Here is a 17,915-nt window from a genome sequence, read left to right as displayed (position 1 = left end):
TGCAAGAACTCTCTATTATGCTTCCTAATCAATACAATGGTGAGTTGTGGAAATCCTTACATACATAGTCCCAAATTTAAGGTCAACTATGCCTAACTCTATACATGTCCCGGAGGAAAAATCGAACAATCTCAACACCTCGCACTCGCATAGAGTTGCAATGAGCTCTAGGGAATTCCAAGTGATAAATCTCTTCCTAAATATAGACCTACCCCTTTGGTCCAAGTGGAAGGTCCCTAGCCACAATTAAGCCCTAGATACTAAAATCCTCTCAACGCTTCACTCCATTGCACGCGCAACTTGGCCCCAGCGGAGGTTCATCTCTTAGACCATTCACTCCATTATGGCCGCAAAGAACTCGAGGAACGGAGGTAGAATCTATCACGTCGGAGGGAAAGTGGGACGCTCCCTGCACTCTCGACTCACCCTCTCAACCCTCTCCAACCTAGCTTTTGTCTAACGCTAGTGGTGTGTCACTCACTCACAAGGTTACCAACAAGAACTCTCAACCCTAGTGTCACTCTAGGGGAAATGTTCATACAATCAAGCATTCAAGGTTGGAACTCACAATAAACATCAAGTTATTGAAAGCATAATAAAGAAGTTCAATGAAACTAATACATCCTAGGGTTCACAATCATCCAAGTACCCACTAGGGGTTTAGCTCTCCATGGAGCTTAGTACAATCAAAGAAATCGAATGTAAAAGTAATGAATCCATAAAGAAACCTCCTCGATAGTCGTGTCAATGGTCTTGTGGAAAGTCCTCTACTCGTCGTCCAAGGATTCCTTCGTCCGGTATAGGATACGTCTCGATGGAAGCTCCCCTACCAACCTTCTTCCTAATGGAATCACGATGTCGGAGCCGTAGAACCTCTCCAAAACCCTGGCCAATACCCCTCGAAACCCCAGCCGAAACTCTCTCACAAGTTGGGGAAAAGATGGAGAAAAGAATACCAAAATCAGGGCTGAATCGGCTTTAAATAGGGCTGGAATCGGGCAACTCCACGGGCATGGACGATACACGCGCCCGTACGGAATTTCCACACGGGTGTGGATAATTTCCACACGCCCGTGTGGATTCTCTGTTTCTCTGATTTCTCGGCCGGCTGTGACCAGTGTTGCTACAGTAATTGCTACAGTGTTGCTATACTGTAGCATCTCCAAATAGATGTGCTCAAGCGTGACTGTCTTTGTGCCCCTCCAAATAGATGTGCTCACTCGAATGCGAGGAGGTTGGCACACACTCTAGCATCTCACACCTGACCTATGTCTTCGCGTTTGAACCTTAACAAAATCTGCTCCAAAATAGGTGCATTATGATCCACATTGGCCCATTTTCTTCATACTCGGCCTCACAACCCTACCTGCGTAAAAGTAACATAAAAACACACATATTAATTTAGAAAACTGAGGAAAGTAATGCTCAACATAAGGAATGAACGCTTCGCATTCATATCGCACAAGCACTTATCATTCCCCGAGTTTAAAGCTTGTTTTCTCAATATTTCATCGTTATGCTTTTTCTATGCCCTAGTTTTATCTTTCTCATTTCTTGGGCATTCTTGGAGATTTTGTGTGGGATTTCTTTAGCATTTTGCTTGGTTTGAATGATGTGAATGTCATGGATGAATTTTCCTTCAAATTTATGTAAAATATTTTCGATGCTTTGAATATAGGGGAGACTCTTGCCGTATGAATAGTGACCATACGGCCCCTATATGGCCGTATGACCTTAAAACTTTGATTTTTCTTGTGTTTCCTCTATCTCTAGCATTTTCTTTTGCTTTGCTTTGTATCCCTATGAGCTTGAACAAAGTTTATCTTCATTGTAGGGATGCCTAACACAAAACGGCTCGCCTCCAAGCGCCCAAGGACCACCGGGCCCTCCTCTACACCCAATGATCCCGTCTTCAAGTTATCCCATCATCGAGAGAAATATGATCGACTGAAAACAAAACCATTTAGAACATTGTGCTACCTTGAGTGGGGACTTGTGGGGAACCTTGGGATTGCAAGTCAAGTAAGGGAATGGCTATCAAAAAAATTGTTGGGACAAGCTTTTTGCCATAAACGAGCCAACCTTTCGTCAATTAACCTTGGAGGTTTTGAGTACATTTGAGGCACAACAAGATGGAGATTCCGTGTGGAATAGGAAAATTATCACCATCCGTTTTCAAGCTTTTGGACAGAAGCGTACTATGCACCACTTGGATTTTGCCAAATACTTGCGGATTTATGATGATGAGTTTATCAACTCCATGCCCGGTAAGCGTCTTAAGCTTGATCTCCCAAGTGGAGTGGGACGAAGCAACTATTGGGCGACTTTGGCGGGTGATGATCAAACACGAAAGGCCTCGCGCATGATTGACCCGGCACACAGATTCATTCATGCTTTGATTGCTCGATCCATTTAGGGTCGGACCGATAGCAAGGGGGTTGTGACTCAAGCCAATATTTATACGATGCATGGCATCTTCGAGCGATGCCCTACTCACCTTGGCCACCTTGTCGCCGATGCATTTCTTCACCAGGGCTCGTATACACGATTGGGAGATATATTTATTGGGCCCTATGTGACTAGATTGATGAGTGGCATGGGTTTACTTGAGTAGACGCAAGGCATGACCGTTGTAGGAGGTACAGTACCGCTCGGACCAACCCACATATGGGCGATAGGCTTGATGGTCGCACGTGGCAGACCCACAAGCCACCAGGCCACTGGTGAGTCTAGTTAGTGACAGACTGAGCACACAGAGTTAGACCCTGAGGGTGCGCCTGCTCCTACCCCTGGCGCTACATCTTTACCTGACTTTGACATGAGACTGAGGGGGCTTGAGGGTGAGGTTCGGGCTGTGCGTCAGGAGTAGCGTAAGATTCGCAGCCAGCTTTACCAGATCATTGAGGGACAGCGCCGGCTCGAGGCAGATCTTCACCGTTTCATCACTTCCTACTGTGGTTCATCCTCGCACACTGTAGCCACTTCTTCTACCGCCATGCCACCACCACCAGCACCAGATTGTGATGAGTAGCAGCTTGTTGGGGCTTGGACAAATATTGTTTACTTTTGCTTACTTTGTTTTGTATTTTGTTAAGTTGGCATGGTTCTACCCTACCGACTTGTATTGTCGAACTTTAGTTTATTTTCATCTTTGTGTTTTTGTTGACTACTCTCTAGTTTTCCCTTTGTGCTTGTATTTTTAAATTCTTTGTGGAATGATGATGTCCCCTTTTTGCCTCGCAGGGCATTAAGGGAATTTGGTGGGCTTTCCTGGTTTTAATGGAGGTCGGACAGGACATGTATTGCTCACCACACATTTTCTCACATCCTACTTCACGACGAGCACAAGTTGAACTGGGGAGTTCGTTTTCACCCTCCTTTATTATTTGCATTGCTTCATCTTTCATATTTTTCATGATTAGTGTACATTGAGGGCAATGTACAACACTAAGTGTGGGGATGGGTGTATTTCATGTATTAGGATCATTTACTACATGCTAGTGTTACCTATGATGGCTTTGTTTATTCTTGTAAGATTCTTTTAGCTTGGACTAATGATTGATGTGAGTTACTTGTTTCTATGCTTTATTGAATCCTGTTTTACCCCTAGTATTGTCATGTGCACTGAATTTTTTGTCAATGCCCTGGGAATAGCCAATGTGACTACTCTCTAACTCTCTTGTATGCGTAACACACTACTTTGAGTACTTGGCCTTAGAACACTAAAATCTTTCCTTCAATGGACTCTTAAGAACTTCTAAGTCTTGTTGAGCTAATCCTAGTTTTGTGTCATGTAGAGTACTCTGAAGATGTAATCTAGGGTGAATGTGAAAAAAAAAATTGAAAAAAATGAAATGAATGAAAAAGAAAAGAAAAAAATGAGAGAAAAAAAAATGAGTCTATGTCAGTATTCCTCTGCTTCTGAAGCATGAATGCGTCTATGTAGACTGTAATCGAGTAGTTGGGTGGCTCTTGTGCCTAACCAGCATGTACACCCTCCAGAAAGATTTCAAAATGATGTTGGTGCAATCTACGTTAGTCGGACTCGAGAAAAAAAAAATGAAAAGAAATGAATGATGAAATGAAAATAAAAACTCTAGTGATCTATGTGAGTACCTACCAAAGGTTTTGAGATGAAAGTGGATTTAGTTTCGAGCTATAGATTTAGAAGGATCTTACTTGGCCATTGAAGTAGCACTTAGTAGTTTAAGACTTAGTATTCTTTGTAAGTGGAGTGATTAGCATCTAGAGCTGTACTGATTGAAGTCCTTAGGCTAGACCAGATCAGGGCATATGAGATATAAGATTCACTAACACGGCACAGACATATAAGGGGTGAGACAGGATATTTTTATTATGCTTATTGACTATGACTCAACATCTATGTATCATTGTCCATTGCTTTTGGAGTCTTATATTTACTTGATCCCAGAGGTAGTGCAATTAGCCACTTCACAGCCTCTTTGTTTTTCATGAGTTGTTTGCTTGGGGACAAGCAATGCTTAAGTGTGGGGATATTTGATAAGTGTCTAAATGTAGATGTTTTCATGCATATATCGTATTCACTTTGCATGTATTTTGTGAGGTTTGATGCCCGTTTTGCGCTTAATTATCTATTATTTGCTTTGTAGGGCACAAGGAAGCCATGGAGAACAAGAAGATATCATTTGGGCAAAAAGAGAAGAAAACAGGAATTTCATACTACCCCCATACTACCCAGTATGGGGGCCATATGCACTGTAGTAGGGGATTGTTTTGGAGTGTCTGCCCAGATTTCCATACTACCCAGTATGGGGGTCATATGCACCCCGTATGGATCGCGACCCGTATGCCTCGGGGGTTATAAATACCAACTTTTAGGGCAGAAAAAGGGGACTTTTGGCTGGCCCTTTTCTTAGCCGACTTTGGGAGAACACTTGGGAGTTTTTGGGCGACCTTGGGGAGGAGAAGAAGGGCAAGGAAGCTAGAAGATCATCCAAGCCCAAGGTCCAAGACTCTCAAGGCAAGAAGGCAACATCATTCAAGTGGAGATCTACCACGATTTGAAGAAAGGAGACCCACGGCTAGAGGAAGCGTCATTTGGCACTCCTTTGGCGGGGAAAGCGTCATTCGGCACATTCTTCACCTCCTCCTTCACCATTTCATCTAGGGAGTGTCATTTATGCTTTTGTTTCATGTTTTGCTTGTTTGTATTGCTTGTTGTGAGATGATGACACACTAGACCCCCAAGGCCACCGGGTGTTGGTGAACCTTGGGGGGTTTTATCATGTATGTTGGATGATAACTTGTTAATTCCATGTTTGGGCAAATTTGAGATCTAATCCATTGTTTTCATGCTAAGTGCTACACTAAGGAGAAGTCCGTAGCTCTTTTATGAGTGATGCATGTAGATGTGACTTGCTCGCATGTATTAGATCATGAATGGATTAGAAGGGGATACATGTATCATCACGCCGAGAAATTGGGTGTTTGGTAGCCCTCCATGTAGGTTTAATCCGAAGAAGAGTAGGTTTATTCCTAAGTGAGATTTCCTTGTACTTAATGCAATCGTAGGAATGTAGATTTGGAAGAAATTCCTATCTATGTTTGTATGGGATTAGGGTTCAATCGCCCAGAAATTGGGGTTGTTCTAATCTTGGAATCTCATGGTCCATTTTTACCCTTGCATCTTTAGATCATCATCCATGTTGCATGATAACCCCTCAAGGGGATCCACATCCATAGGCCTTTGCATTATATTGAATTTCTTTCTTGCTCATTGCTTGTGCTCTCTAATTTTTTCATAACCTTGTTTTAGTTTTACTTGCTTTTAGTAGAGTAAAAATCCATCATTTGAGATCTTAGGCTAGATAATAGCTCGAGAAGGAGTAATAGGAGATCCTTAGCCCCGTGGAATACGATCCTCGTGTCTTCACACGAGGTATTACTTGGCGATCCCATACACTTGCGGGGAAGCAATCAATATGTAGGTATCGAAGTTTCATGGAAACATCACAATAAAGTATACCGAATGTAGAAATTGTGACATATAATTGACATTTGTTACAAAAGTCGGTATAGAGCTATCCCAATGGTTGTTTTCTATTTTACGACATATGACAAACATCACAAAAATCCTATTTTGTTGTAGTGTTTCCTTTCTTCAATCACTCTCCTAACTCTTCAATGTCACTCTAACATATGTTTGCTCCATCATGGACAAGAATACTTGATCACAAGTAGTAATAATACAAAGGACTCATAACAACATGCTTTCCTGTAGATTTTTGATGTTCAGAGATATAGTTTGACAGTGAAATGTATCTTTGTGGGTTACTGTGTTGAATCTAAAGCATATAAACTTTATAACCCTATAACTAGTGGTGGTGTAGTTAGCACGGATGTTTACTTTCATGAAGGTGCTCTTTAGAATTGGGGCACTGACGCAAAGAGAGAACCAAGAGTAATGTTCAAAGTCTCAGGTGAATCTCACATAAGAGTTAAAGCACAGGAGTTAACATTGATGTTCCCTAGGAAACAGATGCACTGAACTAACCAGCAGCCAGAGCTGCACCAATGGCACATGAAGGAACCTCTACAAGCTTAGTGGGAAGAGGTGAAGCAAGAGTGGACTCAGCCACCAACAATGCATCACCATCAAACTCAACACCTCTGAAGTTGAGATCCTTGTAAGATATCAATGATACATGTAAGTTTGCTCTTAATGTTTTAGATCTAATCTTATTGATAAATGTATAATCGTATATCATTTTATATCATTTTATACACTTATTTGGCATGAGAAGATGATGTTAAACATGGTGTAAATTATTTTTTTAGTTAATGGGAACTATTTAATGAGGGGAGAAAAAGCCAAAAGAAGCAATTTGGAGCCAAAATAAAGAAGGTAGAGTTCTCTTACCATCAACAGTTGAAAACAGGCCAGACAAAACACCTTACAGTTGGACTTATGGCCATAAGGATCATCCCTAGAACCATGCTTTCATGCCTATTCCCATAAGGAGGAGCATAATAATCAAACAGAGGAAATTACAGATAAGACTTACGCCCATAAGACAAATAGTAAAGGATGTCCAAAGTAGCTTATAAGGATCAACACACAGCTATAAAGGAGATTGTAAGCACCATCCACAAAAGTTTATGTTCCAACACTTACTGCTATAAGCTAGACCATAACATCAAGACAAAAGACCTTTCAGGTAAAGCTTATGGCCGTAAGATGCCCGTAAAGTATGAGGCCCATCATCTTTAGCTCCTTACAACCTCTTTTTACACTCACAAGCAGCACATAAGTGGTTAGGTATAAAAGATTCTGATTAGTGTTTTCAAAGAATCTTTTGATGGCCAAGCAAAGGGAGAAAGAGGGGAACCTTCGTCAGATTTTCTAGTGTAATCCATCAAGAAGAAGAGACTCACATCCCTTCTTGCACACCATTGGAACCATTGAGGAGCACCCTTGATGGCGTTTGTGCAAGATAGGAGAGGAGTTCATTGGCATCTTAATGGGAAAGAATGGAAAGGGGGTTTTTATGCTTTTAATCATGTCTATTATCTCTTGTGGATTAGATGACTGTTCTCCTTTGATAAAGAACTAATTTTTAGGTGTTTGGGTATAGATGAACTCTAGGGTTTATAATTTGATTGACTTTGGTTGTGGATATTGAATATATTTACATTGATTTGTTAATTGCAATCTTTCATTATTGAATTCAATTGCGTGTCTTTCTCATCTTAAATTCTATTGAGGCGAGAGCCATGAATTCATGTTTGATGTGCTTGTGTGATGAGTTAAGAGACCCACCTAGTATAGGCAAACCACAATTGAAGGGGATTAAAAGTTTGCCTAGATATAGGGTACTTTGGAGTTGAGAGTTCTCCTCCCATAATAATTCCAAGTAAATTAGGAAGGAATTCCATTCGTATTGCAATCTTAGGGAGTAGTCTCAGGAAAAGATTATGATTCTACTTAGCATGGGATTAGGGGCACTTAATTTGAGAAGAGAATTGTCTATATTTTGAATTCTCGCTTATTCTACATAAGAGTTCATAGGGTGTACTGTGGTCATAGGGTTGTCTATATTAACACCGTATGGGATCAATTGCGATTCACCTTGAGAAATGGAGTAGCAAAATTTAAGAATTCTCTCAGTTTAATTAGATTGTAAGAATTTATACAACCATTGTCTATGACCTAACAAACCCTAGAGAAAATCTATGCGCTAATTCCTTTTCATGCTTATCAAACGTGCTTACCTTTTATTATTTTGATACTTATTCTTGGTTTGTTTTCACACTTTACCATTTTGATTAGGTTGATTGTCTGATTAGATTCAGTACTAGTATTCTTTAGTTCCCCGTGTACCGATACCCTTGCTTCTTATCACACTTTATAACTGGATAGATACATGCACTTGTATTCCATAGGTGACTAAGGTTTTACCTATCACTCATATAATAAGGCAACAAATATGGAAGTCTGTCAGAAGGCTGTGGATTAAGAATATGTAGCTATAGAGAGAAATGGAACTTGGAAGCTAGTTACATTGCCTGAGGGAAAAAGAACAATTGGACTTAAGTGGATATATAAAACTAAGTTAAAGGTTAGTGGGGCCATCCAAAAGCACAACACTCATCTCATCGCCAAGGGGTACTCGTAGGTCTAAGGCATAGATGTTGATGATACCTTCTCACCCGTTGCCCAATTAGAGACTATCCAAGTATTTTTCATAACTACAGCACATCAGAATTGGACCATCTACCAATTTGATGTGAAGTCGGCCATTCTAAATGGTGAACTATAGGAAGAAGTGTTCATTGATCAACCTGATGGATTCATTGTGGCATTGAATGAAGATAAGGTATATAAGCTTACCAAGTCCTTGTATGGCCTGAAACAAGCGCTGAGAGCATGGTATAGGTGGATTGATCACTATTTTCTAGAGCATGGCTTTGAGAAGAGTCAAAATGAGCATATACTCTATATAAAGAAGAAAGTATTCTATTTGTTTGCTTGTACAATGATGATATGATATATATGGGTTCATCACAAAGTCTTATAAAAAAGTTCAAGGTGAGCATAAAGAAAACCTTTGAGTTAACTGATCTTGGGGTGCTACATTATTTCCTTTGGTTGCAAGTCATGAAGATAGAGTATGGTGTATTTGTTTCTCAGCAAAAATATGTTGAGGATTTACTGAATAGATTCAATCTACAAGGGAGCTATTCAGTCTCAACCCTAATAAATTCAAATGCAAAATTACATGTAAGTGATTCTTCAGAGAATGCAGACAATAAAGTGTATAGAATTTTCGGTGGTGGTATGTTGTATTTAAGTTAGACTCGACCAGATATCTCACATGTTCCCAGTGTTATATCAAGGTTCTTAAATAGCCCCATAAGGCATCATCTAGGGGTAGTGGCACACCCCTTGTGAGTGCCTATCACAAATGCACGGGTTGTCGAAGTAATAAAGTACCCTGGTGAGTGGATAGTCGTATCCACAGGGAATAGTGCTCAGAAACACAAGTATTGTTATTTAGCTATAGTGAAGATGATTTAAGAGTGGTGTGAAAAATATCAATGCAAATAGAAATAAAGTAAGAAGAAAGGAAAGTGCAATAGGGATATAAGGAGAGGCAATTGATTGGAAATGGGACACCCGGACATTGCTCACCCTAGGACTATTGTTTCAAGTGCAAGACCAATCATTATGTCTCCTAACTAATGTCTAATGATTCGTGAAAATTCTCTAAGACACACGATCCCAAACCTAAGGTCAACCGTGACTAACCCTCACACTATGCCCCGATGGAAAGGGAATACTCTCGACGCCTCACACTGTGTGGGATTGGATGAAGATTTGGAGATTCCAAGTAATAAACCCTATTCCCTAATATAGATCTAACCCTTTCGTCCAAGCGAAAGACCCCTAGTCACAATTAAGCCCCAGCACTAAGGATTACTTCAACACTTCACTCTGTTGCTCGCGCAACTAAGCCTCAGTGGAGTTTGTCTCTTAGCACTTCACTCTATTATGACCGCAAAGAACTCTTGGAACGTGGAGATAGGATGAATCACATCGGAAGGGAAAGGGGACATTCTGCTACCTCTCGACTCACCCTCTCGACCCTCTCCAACCTAGGTTTGTCTAACCCTCATGGTGTGTCACTCATCCACAAGGATTACCAAGATAGATTCTCAACCCTAGTGTCACTCTAAGGGAAAATCAATTCAACAAGCATTCAAGGTTAGAACCCAATTAAAAACATTAATTAAAGAAACATAATGAAAGATCAATGAAACAAAATCATCCTAAGGTTTACAAGTCCAAGCACCCACTAGGGGGTTAGCTCTCCATGGAGCAAAATACAATCAATAATGAAATTGAATGTAAAAGCATGAAATCCATAAGTAAAATCCCCTCGTAGTCGTATCGATGATCTTGGGGAATTGTCTCGTCTTCTCCAAGGGTTCCCTCGTCAAGCCTAGGGCACACCTAGCCAAATCTATGCCGACGAAAGCTCCCCTAATAACTATCTTCCGAAGGAACATGATCTCGAAGGTCGTAGAACCACTCTAAAGACCTAGCCAAAGCCTCTCCAAACCCTAGCTGTGAGCACCTCCAAAGATGGGGAAAATATGAGAAAAGGATTAGAAAAAGGATCCCCAAAACGTCTGAAATCGCGGCTTAAATAAGGCTGGAATCGGGCATCCTTTCCACACGCCGTGTGAATTTCCATGACACTGATTTTCTGTGATATGTGAACAGTAACTACTATAGTGATTTACTATAGTGAACTACTATAGTACTTTGCCAAAATATTCCCGAATCCAAACTTTTCATCGAGGCCTCATGAATAGGCACACATCCATGCTGCAAATCACATCGCGTCTTCAACTTAGCCACATTGACGAAAGATCTTGCTAATCTTGCACAAGTCAGAACACATGAGTGTGACTGCTTTTGTGCCCCTCCAAATTGTATCTTCGCTCAAGCACAACGGAGGTTGGCACACACTCACATGTCTTTGCTCACAAATTGTGTCTTCACATTTATTCACTCCAAGACTTCATCAATAAATGCATCCATGATCTACTTTTGGTTCATTTCTTCCACAAATGCTTTTACAACTCTTCATGCACAAAAGAACACAAATACATACAGATAAGCGATAAAATCTGAGAAAAGTAATGCTCAATGTAAGAAAAGAATACTTCAAATTACTAATACACAAGCACTTATCAAACTACCCCACACTTAAGCTTTTGCTTGTCCTCAAGCAAAAATAAAACATTCAAGAATATAGAAGGAAAATTGAAAGTGCTTGGCCTTAGGTTCACCATAAGCATGCAAGGGAAGCATTCTACAAGTATGGAAAATTTTCAACACCGAATAAGAAAAATCAATGCTCTAGCTAAGAACTTGAATCAAAAAGGACAATAACCAAATATCGTGTAAGCATGTGTAAACTCACTCAAGTCAACCCAATGTATACTCCTCAAAGTTTTCAGTAAGAGACATTTATTTATGTATAAAAAACAAAGAAAAGGTAGTAGCTTCACAAATCCTCTAAGGTAGCCCTTTCCTAAGCGGCCGGTGAGGTGGCTTTCACACTTTCGCAGTGGTAGCTCTTTCTACCAGGGTAGTAGTTTTTACTCATCCCATGAGATAGCTTTTTCTCTCACTAAGGCATAACTAGTATCTAACTTATGAGAGTAGCTTCATACTTCATAGGTGATAGCTCTTTCCATCTCCAATGCACAAACAAACAAACATATCTATTTTTTTTTCTTTTTCATGTATTCAACTTTTTTTCAAAGAGATTAAAACAAGAAACAAACTAAAACAGTCCCTTAAATGTCGAACTTGAGTTTCTACAAGGTTTGATGAGTGAGTAGTGCAACAAAGTGTCAATCGGGCAAAAATTCCTAAAAATTCAAGTAAAACTAGAGCATGAGAACATTCAATGTTAAAAATTCTCCTAAACTTAAGAATACAACCATTGCAACTAAAGTGAACTGCCATTGTCTAGATGAGGATAAACAATGAAGCATAAGCATAGAACATGTGTAATGTGAACACCCCCTCCCTCCCCCACCACCACCACACTTAAGATGTACATTGCCCTCAATGTATGTATGCAAGCACAATAAGATATAAAGCAATCAAAACACACATACGGAGATGGGAAATTGAAACAATACTCCCTTAACTTCTAATGGTACACTTGATGGAGCTATATTCATTGAGAGTTGAGTTCCAACGGGTTATGAAGCACACACGGCCATGTGAATATCACATTGACCGTGCCAATGACTAATCCTCAAATTCCAGACTCACAAGACCATCTGCACATATACACAGGGGGGTTCAGTGAAGCTCAACAAAAACAAAAATAACTCGAGTTTATAGATATGAAAAGTGAAATACAACTCGAAAGACTGAAAATAAAAGATAAACTCAGAAGGAGAATCCTTTCTGAGTAGTACAAGTTAAAAATAATGCAGAAATAAAATACGAAAACTAAGAACAAAGAAAATAAAGATGCCTCAAGCACCGGCATAGGGCTCTGCTATCTCTACTAGTGTTGTTGGAGATGATACCAGTGCTGCTGGTGATGATGGTGGTGTTGGTGATGTCGGAGGAGTTGGTGGAGTTCTGGGTCACATCACAAAGGGAGAGGTCACGTCTTCGCACGAGAATATGCCATAAGATGTCGAGACGCGCCATCACCCCTATATGGTTCACAGCTTATGTCATATGAACCTCACTATCTCTACACGTAGCACCCCTATAGCACTCTCGAGCTTCTTAAAATGATCATAGGCTCGAGATGGAGAAAACATGCGCACTGAAGGTGGCTCTTGCACTGTAGAGGGTGCCTCAGTCTGTATCTGCTCTAGCTGTGGCTCGAGAGCAGGCTGTGACCCCTCTACTGTGTCTCTCTCACCTTTGGCTGGCTCTCGTGGGGTATGATCATCACATAAACTCCATATCTGTATCTACGGATCATCCCCATGAGTCTCATAGTCTCCAAGCCGAGGGGAGATGGTACTATCATCTTCTCATCCCCCCTAATTGCGTCTAGCGAACCCATCCTGATGATGAGTTTGGTGATGTACGGGCCTGAGAATAGTACTCCAACCCTGGCATACTAACCCTAATACCACAGATACTCTGCTATAATGTGCCCCAGGTGAAGTGGCTCACTCTGCACCATCGAGTACAAGTACAGCATCTCCTAGTGGCTCAACACTCCTGTACTGTCACCACGCCCATTCACTAATCAGCTAAGAATAGCGTTGATGTAGTAGTAAGTCGGCCAGGAGAGGCATGTCGCCTTAGAGACTCCCGGCTCATACTGTCCCTGTCTGCATAGTGCTCTGTATGTGCGCTGAGTTGTCAAGCTGCTAGGGTAATCTGTCGGTAGCTATGCATATTCCTCTGTATCAGTGAAAGCATCATCATATAGTCCAAGTCAAACGGAGAACTCAGTGATGCTCATACTGTAGTGTTGTCCAAATGCTCTGAACTGTATAGTATTGATGCTCGAGAAACAACTGTATGAGCGATCGAACTCGAACGAAGAGAGCACCTCTAAAGTAAGCATACAGATCACTGGCTCTTGTATAGACAATAATCTCCTCCAGCTACTGACTGAGAGGAGCTCATCAACTTCCTCAGCCACCAAATCTCCTCTCTGGATCTTTCTGAGTGCACTCAAGTCTGAGAAACGTGACTGCCCGAACTTGAGCTTCGATAGACGCTCAAACCGAACGTGGTGTTCGGGGATCACAAATTTCAACTACTCCGGCTCGGGAGAAGACTATTGTGGACACTTACCGACCGCTTTCTTGGTCCTGGGTGCCATATATGCAAGATTTGAAAAAGAAATCGATCAAATAAACTTAAAAATCAATACTGCAAAAATCCATACGGTCATGTGGAAATTCCACACACCCGTGTGGATCCATGAGGCATGAAAACCGCATGGCCACTATGCAAAACTCTCAAAAATCTATCACAAATTCATTCTAAAATCACTCTAAAAGATGCATCATCCATTTAATCATGAAATCGAAACAACATTCACCAGTTAAAGCTAAATAAATCAAGATTGGCGAAGAGAAAGAGCAAAAGGGGGCTTACTGATGCAATAAGAGTATAAAACCTTGAATACGGCCGGAAAGCACACTAAAAACCTCTATAAATCAACAATGAAGGGTCACAAGAGTAAAAAATACGTTCTCTGAGTGTTTGGGAGTGAAAAGATGAAGAGGTGTGAGTAGATTTTAAAGAAAAGCCGCGCCTCTTGGCTTTCTATGCATCCACACGGGTGTATGGAAATTACCCACGCCCATGTGAATCCACAGGGGAGTATCACAGGGGCAGACACACGCCCCTGTGTGCTCTCGAGATAGTTCAAGTTGGCTCTGAACGCATCCACACGGGCGTGTGGAAATTTCCCCACGCCCGTGTGCCCGACCCACAGGGGCACCCACATGCCCCTATGGCTTCTCTGTCCTCCCGAGAGAAATGGCTAAGTGTTCCACACGCCCATGTGGAAATTCCACACGGGCGTGTGGATGCTCATAGGGGTACTAACAGGGGCACTCACATATCCCTGTATGCTCTCGGGATGGAAAAGAAGTCTCTGGAGAGTTTCACACGGTCGTGTGGAAATTACCCACGCCCGTGTGTAGTTCACAGGGTCATTCACATGCCCCTGTGTCTTCTCAAAATGGAGTTTGAGAACTCTGTAGAGAAACACACGCTAATGTGGAAATTACCCACGGGCGTGTGACCGTCAGAAGGTCATTCACTGGGGCAGACACACCCTTGTGTCCTCCCAGGATGAGCTCTGAATAGAAACACATGCCCATGTAGAATTTCCACACGGCCGTGTGTCTTCGCTGGATGACTTAGAAAAATTACAGACTCTGCAGAAAAATTTCTGCACACTCATACACACAGAGCCTGCATATACTCTAAAAAACTGATCAGAGAATCATGGAAAACATGCTCAAATGACCAAGAAACTTTGCCAATCACAATTAAGCACATGAAAACACCAATGATCCACGAGAAAAGCACAGCAATAGCATGTAAAAATCAAGACACCAACACTCAAGCTCTTATTCATGCAAGTACTAAACTAAAACCTAGAAAAAACAGTAAAGACTTGGGTTGCCGCCCAATAAATGCTTCTTTAACTAGACTTAGCTTGACATACCTGACCTTACCTCATGGGGGCTCATGGATGAAAGTTGCCCTCCTACCTACAACTTGAAAGCATGCTGAATAAAATCCTTTCAAGGTAGAAGAAGAGTTATTGAGCTTGTTACCAAACAAGTGTTTGTCATCCTTACTCCATGCATGCACATCCCTAGCATTGGGGCACTTCTTGTGATGTCTCCTTACTCTTTTCATCTTTTGTACTATCCTCTTCATGTCCCCAGCGTAGGTTGCATCTTGCCCTCTAGACCAAGTGATAGGGCTTCTTCTTTCTCCACTTCTTGATCTAGCAACCACTCATATAGGTCCGGACACATCATTTCTTGCACATATTCATCAATTAACTCATCAGTGGTATCAAGAAAATATAAAGTATCATCAAAATCAAGATAATGTCGCATGGCTTCGGTAAGGCGGTATATGAACTTGTCATCCCTAACTCGTAATGTCAACTCCCCACCGTTCATGTCAATGAGAGCCTTGGAAATGCACAAAGACGACCTCCCAAGTATCAACGGGACCTCAACATCCTCATCAACATCCAACACCACAAAGTCTATAAGAAATATGTACTTGTCAACTTTCACAAGTACGTATTCAATGATGTCCCCTCGGGTGTCTAACTATTCAGTCAGCCAATTGGAGTGTCATCCGAGTGGGTCTAGGCTCTCCCAAACCTAGCTTCTGGAAGAATGTGTAAGGCATAACGTTGATGCAAGCCCCTGAGTCCACCAATGACTTTTCTTCGCCCAAATTACCAATGTTGTATGGTAAAGCTTCCGAGGTCCTTTCTCTTGTTCAGCATATTCTTTTGTAACACCGCTGAACATGAAACATCTAAGATCATAGATGCAGTCTCATCCAACTTCAGCTTGTTGGTGAAGAGGTCTTTGAGAAACTTGGCATAATAAGGCATTTGAGACAATGCCTCTATAAATGGGATGTTGATGTGCAACTGCTTGAATAGACTCAAGAACTTCTTGTATTGCTCATCATTTTGAAGGATAAGGGATTCTTGGCTTGTAAGGTGGGGGTGCCACCTCTTTCTCTTTGGCTCTTTCCTCAACCTCCATGACCTCGGGTAACTCAACATTGGTTTTCTCACTAGGGAGCCTACTCTCAACTTCATGACCACTTCTCAAAGTGATTGCCTTCACATGCTCTCTTAGATTGGTCTCCGTGTTTCTAGGCAAACTCCCTTGAGGTCTTTCTGAGAGTGACTTCGCAATTTGGTCCACTTAGTTCTCCAAGTTGTGCAATGAAGCGGTGTGGTTGTGAAGTGTGGCCTCAACCGATTAAAATCTTGTATCTAATAATTGAATGCACTTGGTCAAGGCCTTCTCTAAATTGGTCATCCAGTTCTCCAATCCTGAAACTCGATTCTCCATGTTCGGGGCTTGTTGTTGTGGTTGGAAACCTAGTGGTTCCATAGTCTTTTGTTGCCCTTGATTACTCCATGAAAGGTTTGGGTGGCTTCTCCACCCCGGATTGTAGGTATTGCTATATGGATTTCATTGACCTCTTATTGCATTACTTACAAAATCAACCTGTTCCGCGGAAGCAGTACCACCAATTAAAATAGGGCAATCAGATGGTGCATGTCCTCCCCCACACCCGGTGTAACTCATCACGGCTGCCACTCTAGGAGAAGTCAGAGTGTCAAACTTCTTGCTCGATGATTCAACTTAGGCCGCCAATGATGTGACTGCATCAATCTCATAAAGTCCAGCAACCTTCTTTCTGTCCCGTGTGTTCCACTGATAACTATTCATAGCCATTTCTTCGATGAGATGTTGGGCTTCTTCATGGGTCTTGCTTCATAAGGTACCTCCTGCTGTAGCATCAAGTAACTGCTTTCATGCTTGGGTTCAACCCACTATAGAAAGTATGAATAATCATCCACTCTAGGAACCCATGTTGAGGATATTTCCGCAGAAGCTCCTTGACCTATCCCATGTCTCAAAAAGAGACACCAATTCCGTTTGCCCAAAAGAAGATATTTCATTCCTGAGCATCGTGGGTTTTCCAGAAGGGAAATATCGAGCAAGAAAAGCTTCTACCATCTCGTCCCATGTAGTGATTGATGCTCTAGGTAATGAATGTAGCCATTGCTTTGCTCTCCCTTTCAAGGAAAATGGGAAGGCCCTCAGCTTAATAGCATCATCTCTTACACCATTAATCATGACCATGTCGTATACATCCAAAAAGTTCTCAATATGATTGTTTGGATCCTCATCAACCAAACCATTAAAGTGTACGGACTGTTGTAACATCTGGATGAAGCCTGGCTTGAGCTCAAAATTCTGAGTTGTGATCGGTTGCCGCACAATACTTAACTGCGTGCCAAGAACTGCGGGTCTGGCATAATCTGAGAGTATCCTCTGCTGCTCATTCTGTTCTGCCATATTATCAGACCCTTCACCTTCTATCTCAGCTTGATTTGACTGTTCTTGCATAGGTTCTTTTCCCCTTCTATGAATTCTTCTTTCAATATCTGGATCACCTTCAACCAATTTCAAAGGGTTTCCTCGAGTCTTAACCTAAGGCTGCAACCAAAGAAAGAAAAACAAATCATAATAAGGAAGAATAAGAAAGTGTGAAATAGAACAAGTGACGAATAGCTAAAATAGCAAAGTGTAAAATGCTTCCAAAATGCCTATTTCCCGGTAACGGGGCCAAA

The 17,915-nt window shown here is 41.5% G+C and overlaps 1 non-coding gene across 1 annotated transcript; it reads left to right on the top strand.

Moving 5' to 3' along the window:
- Positions 1–17,144: 17,144 nt before the first annotated feature.
- LOC120254617 lies at positions 17,145–17,250 on the top strand. Its single transcript, XR_005534680.1, has one exon. It is a non-coding gene; the product is annotated as a small nucleolar RNA R71 (small nucleolar RNA).
- The last annotated feature ends 665 nt before the right edge of the window (positions 17,251–17,915 follow it).

This window comes from Dioscorea cayenensis, unplaced genomic scaffold, assembly GCF_009730915.1.
Source record: "Dioscorea cayenensis subsp. rotundata cultivar TDr96_F1 unplaced genomic scaffold, TDr96_F1_v2_PseudoChromosome.rev07_lg8_w22 25.fasta BLBR01000533.1, whole genome shotgun sequence".
In the NCBI taxonomy this organism is placed as follows: Eukaryota; Viridiplantae; Streptophyta; class Magnoliopsida; order Dioscoreales; family Dioscoreaceae; genus Dioscorea; species Dioscorea cayenensis.
Note: the sequence above shows the minus strand (reverse complement) of the source record. Positions and strands in the feature narration are given on the sequence as shown.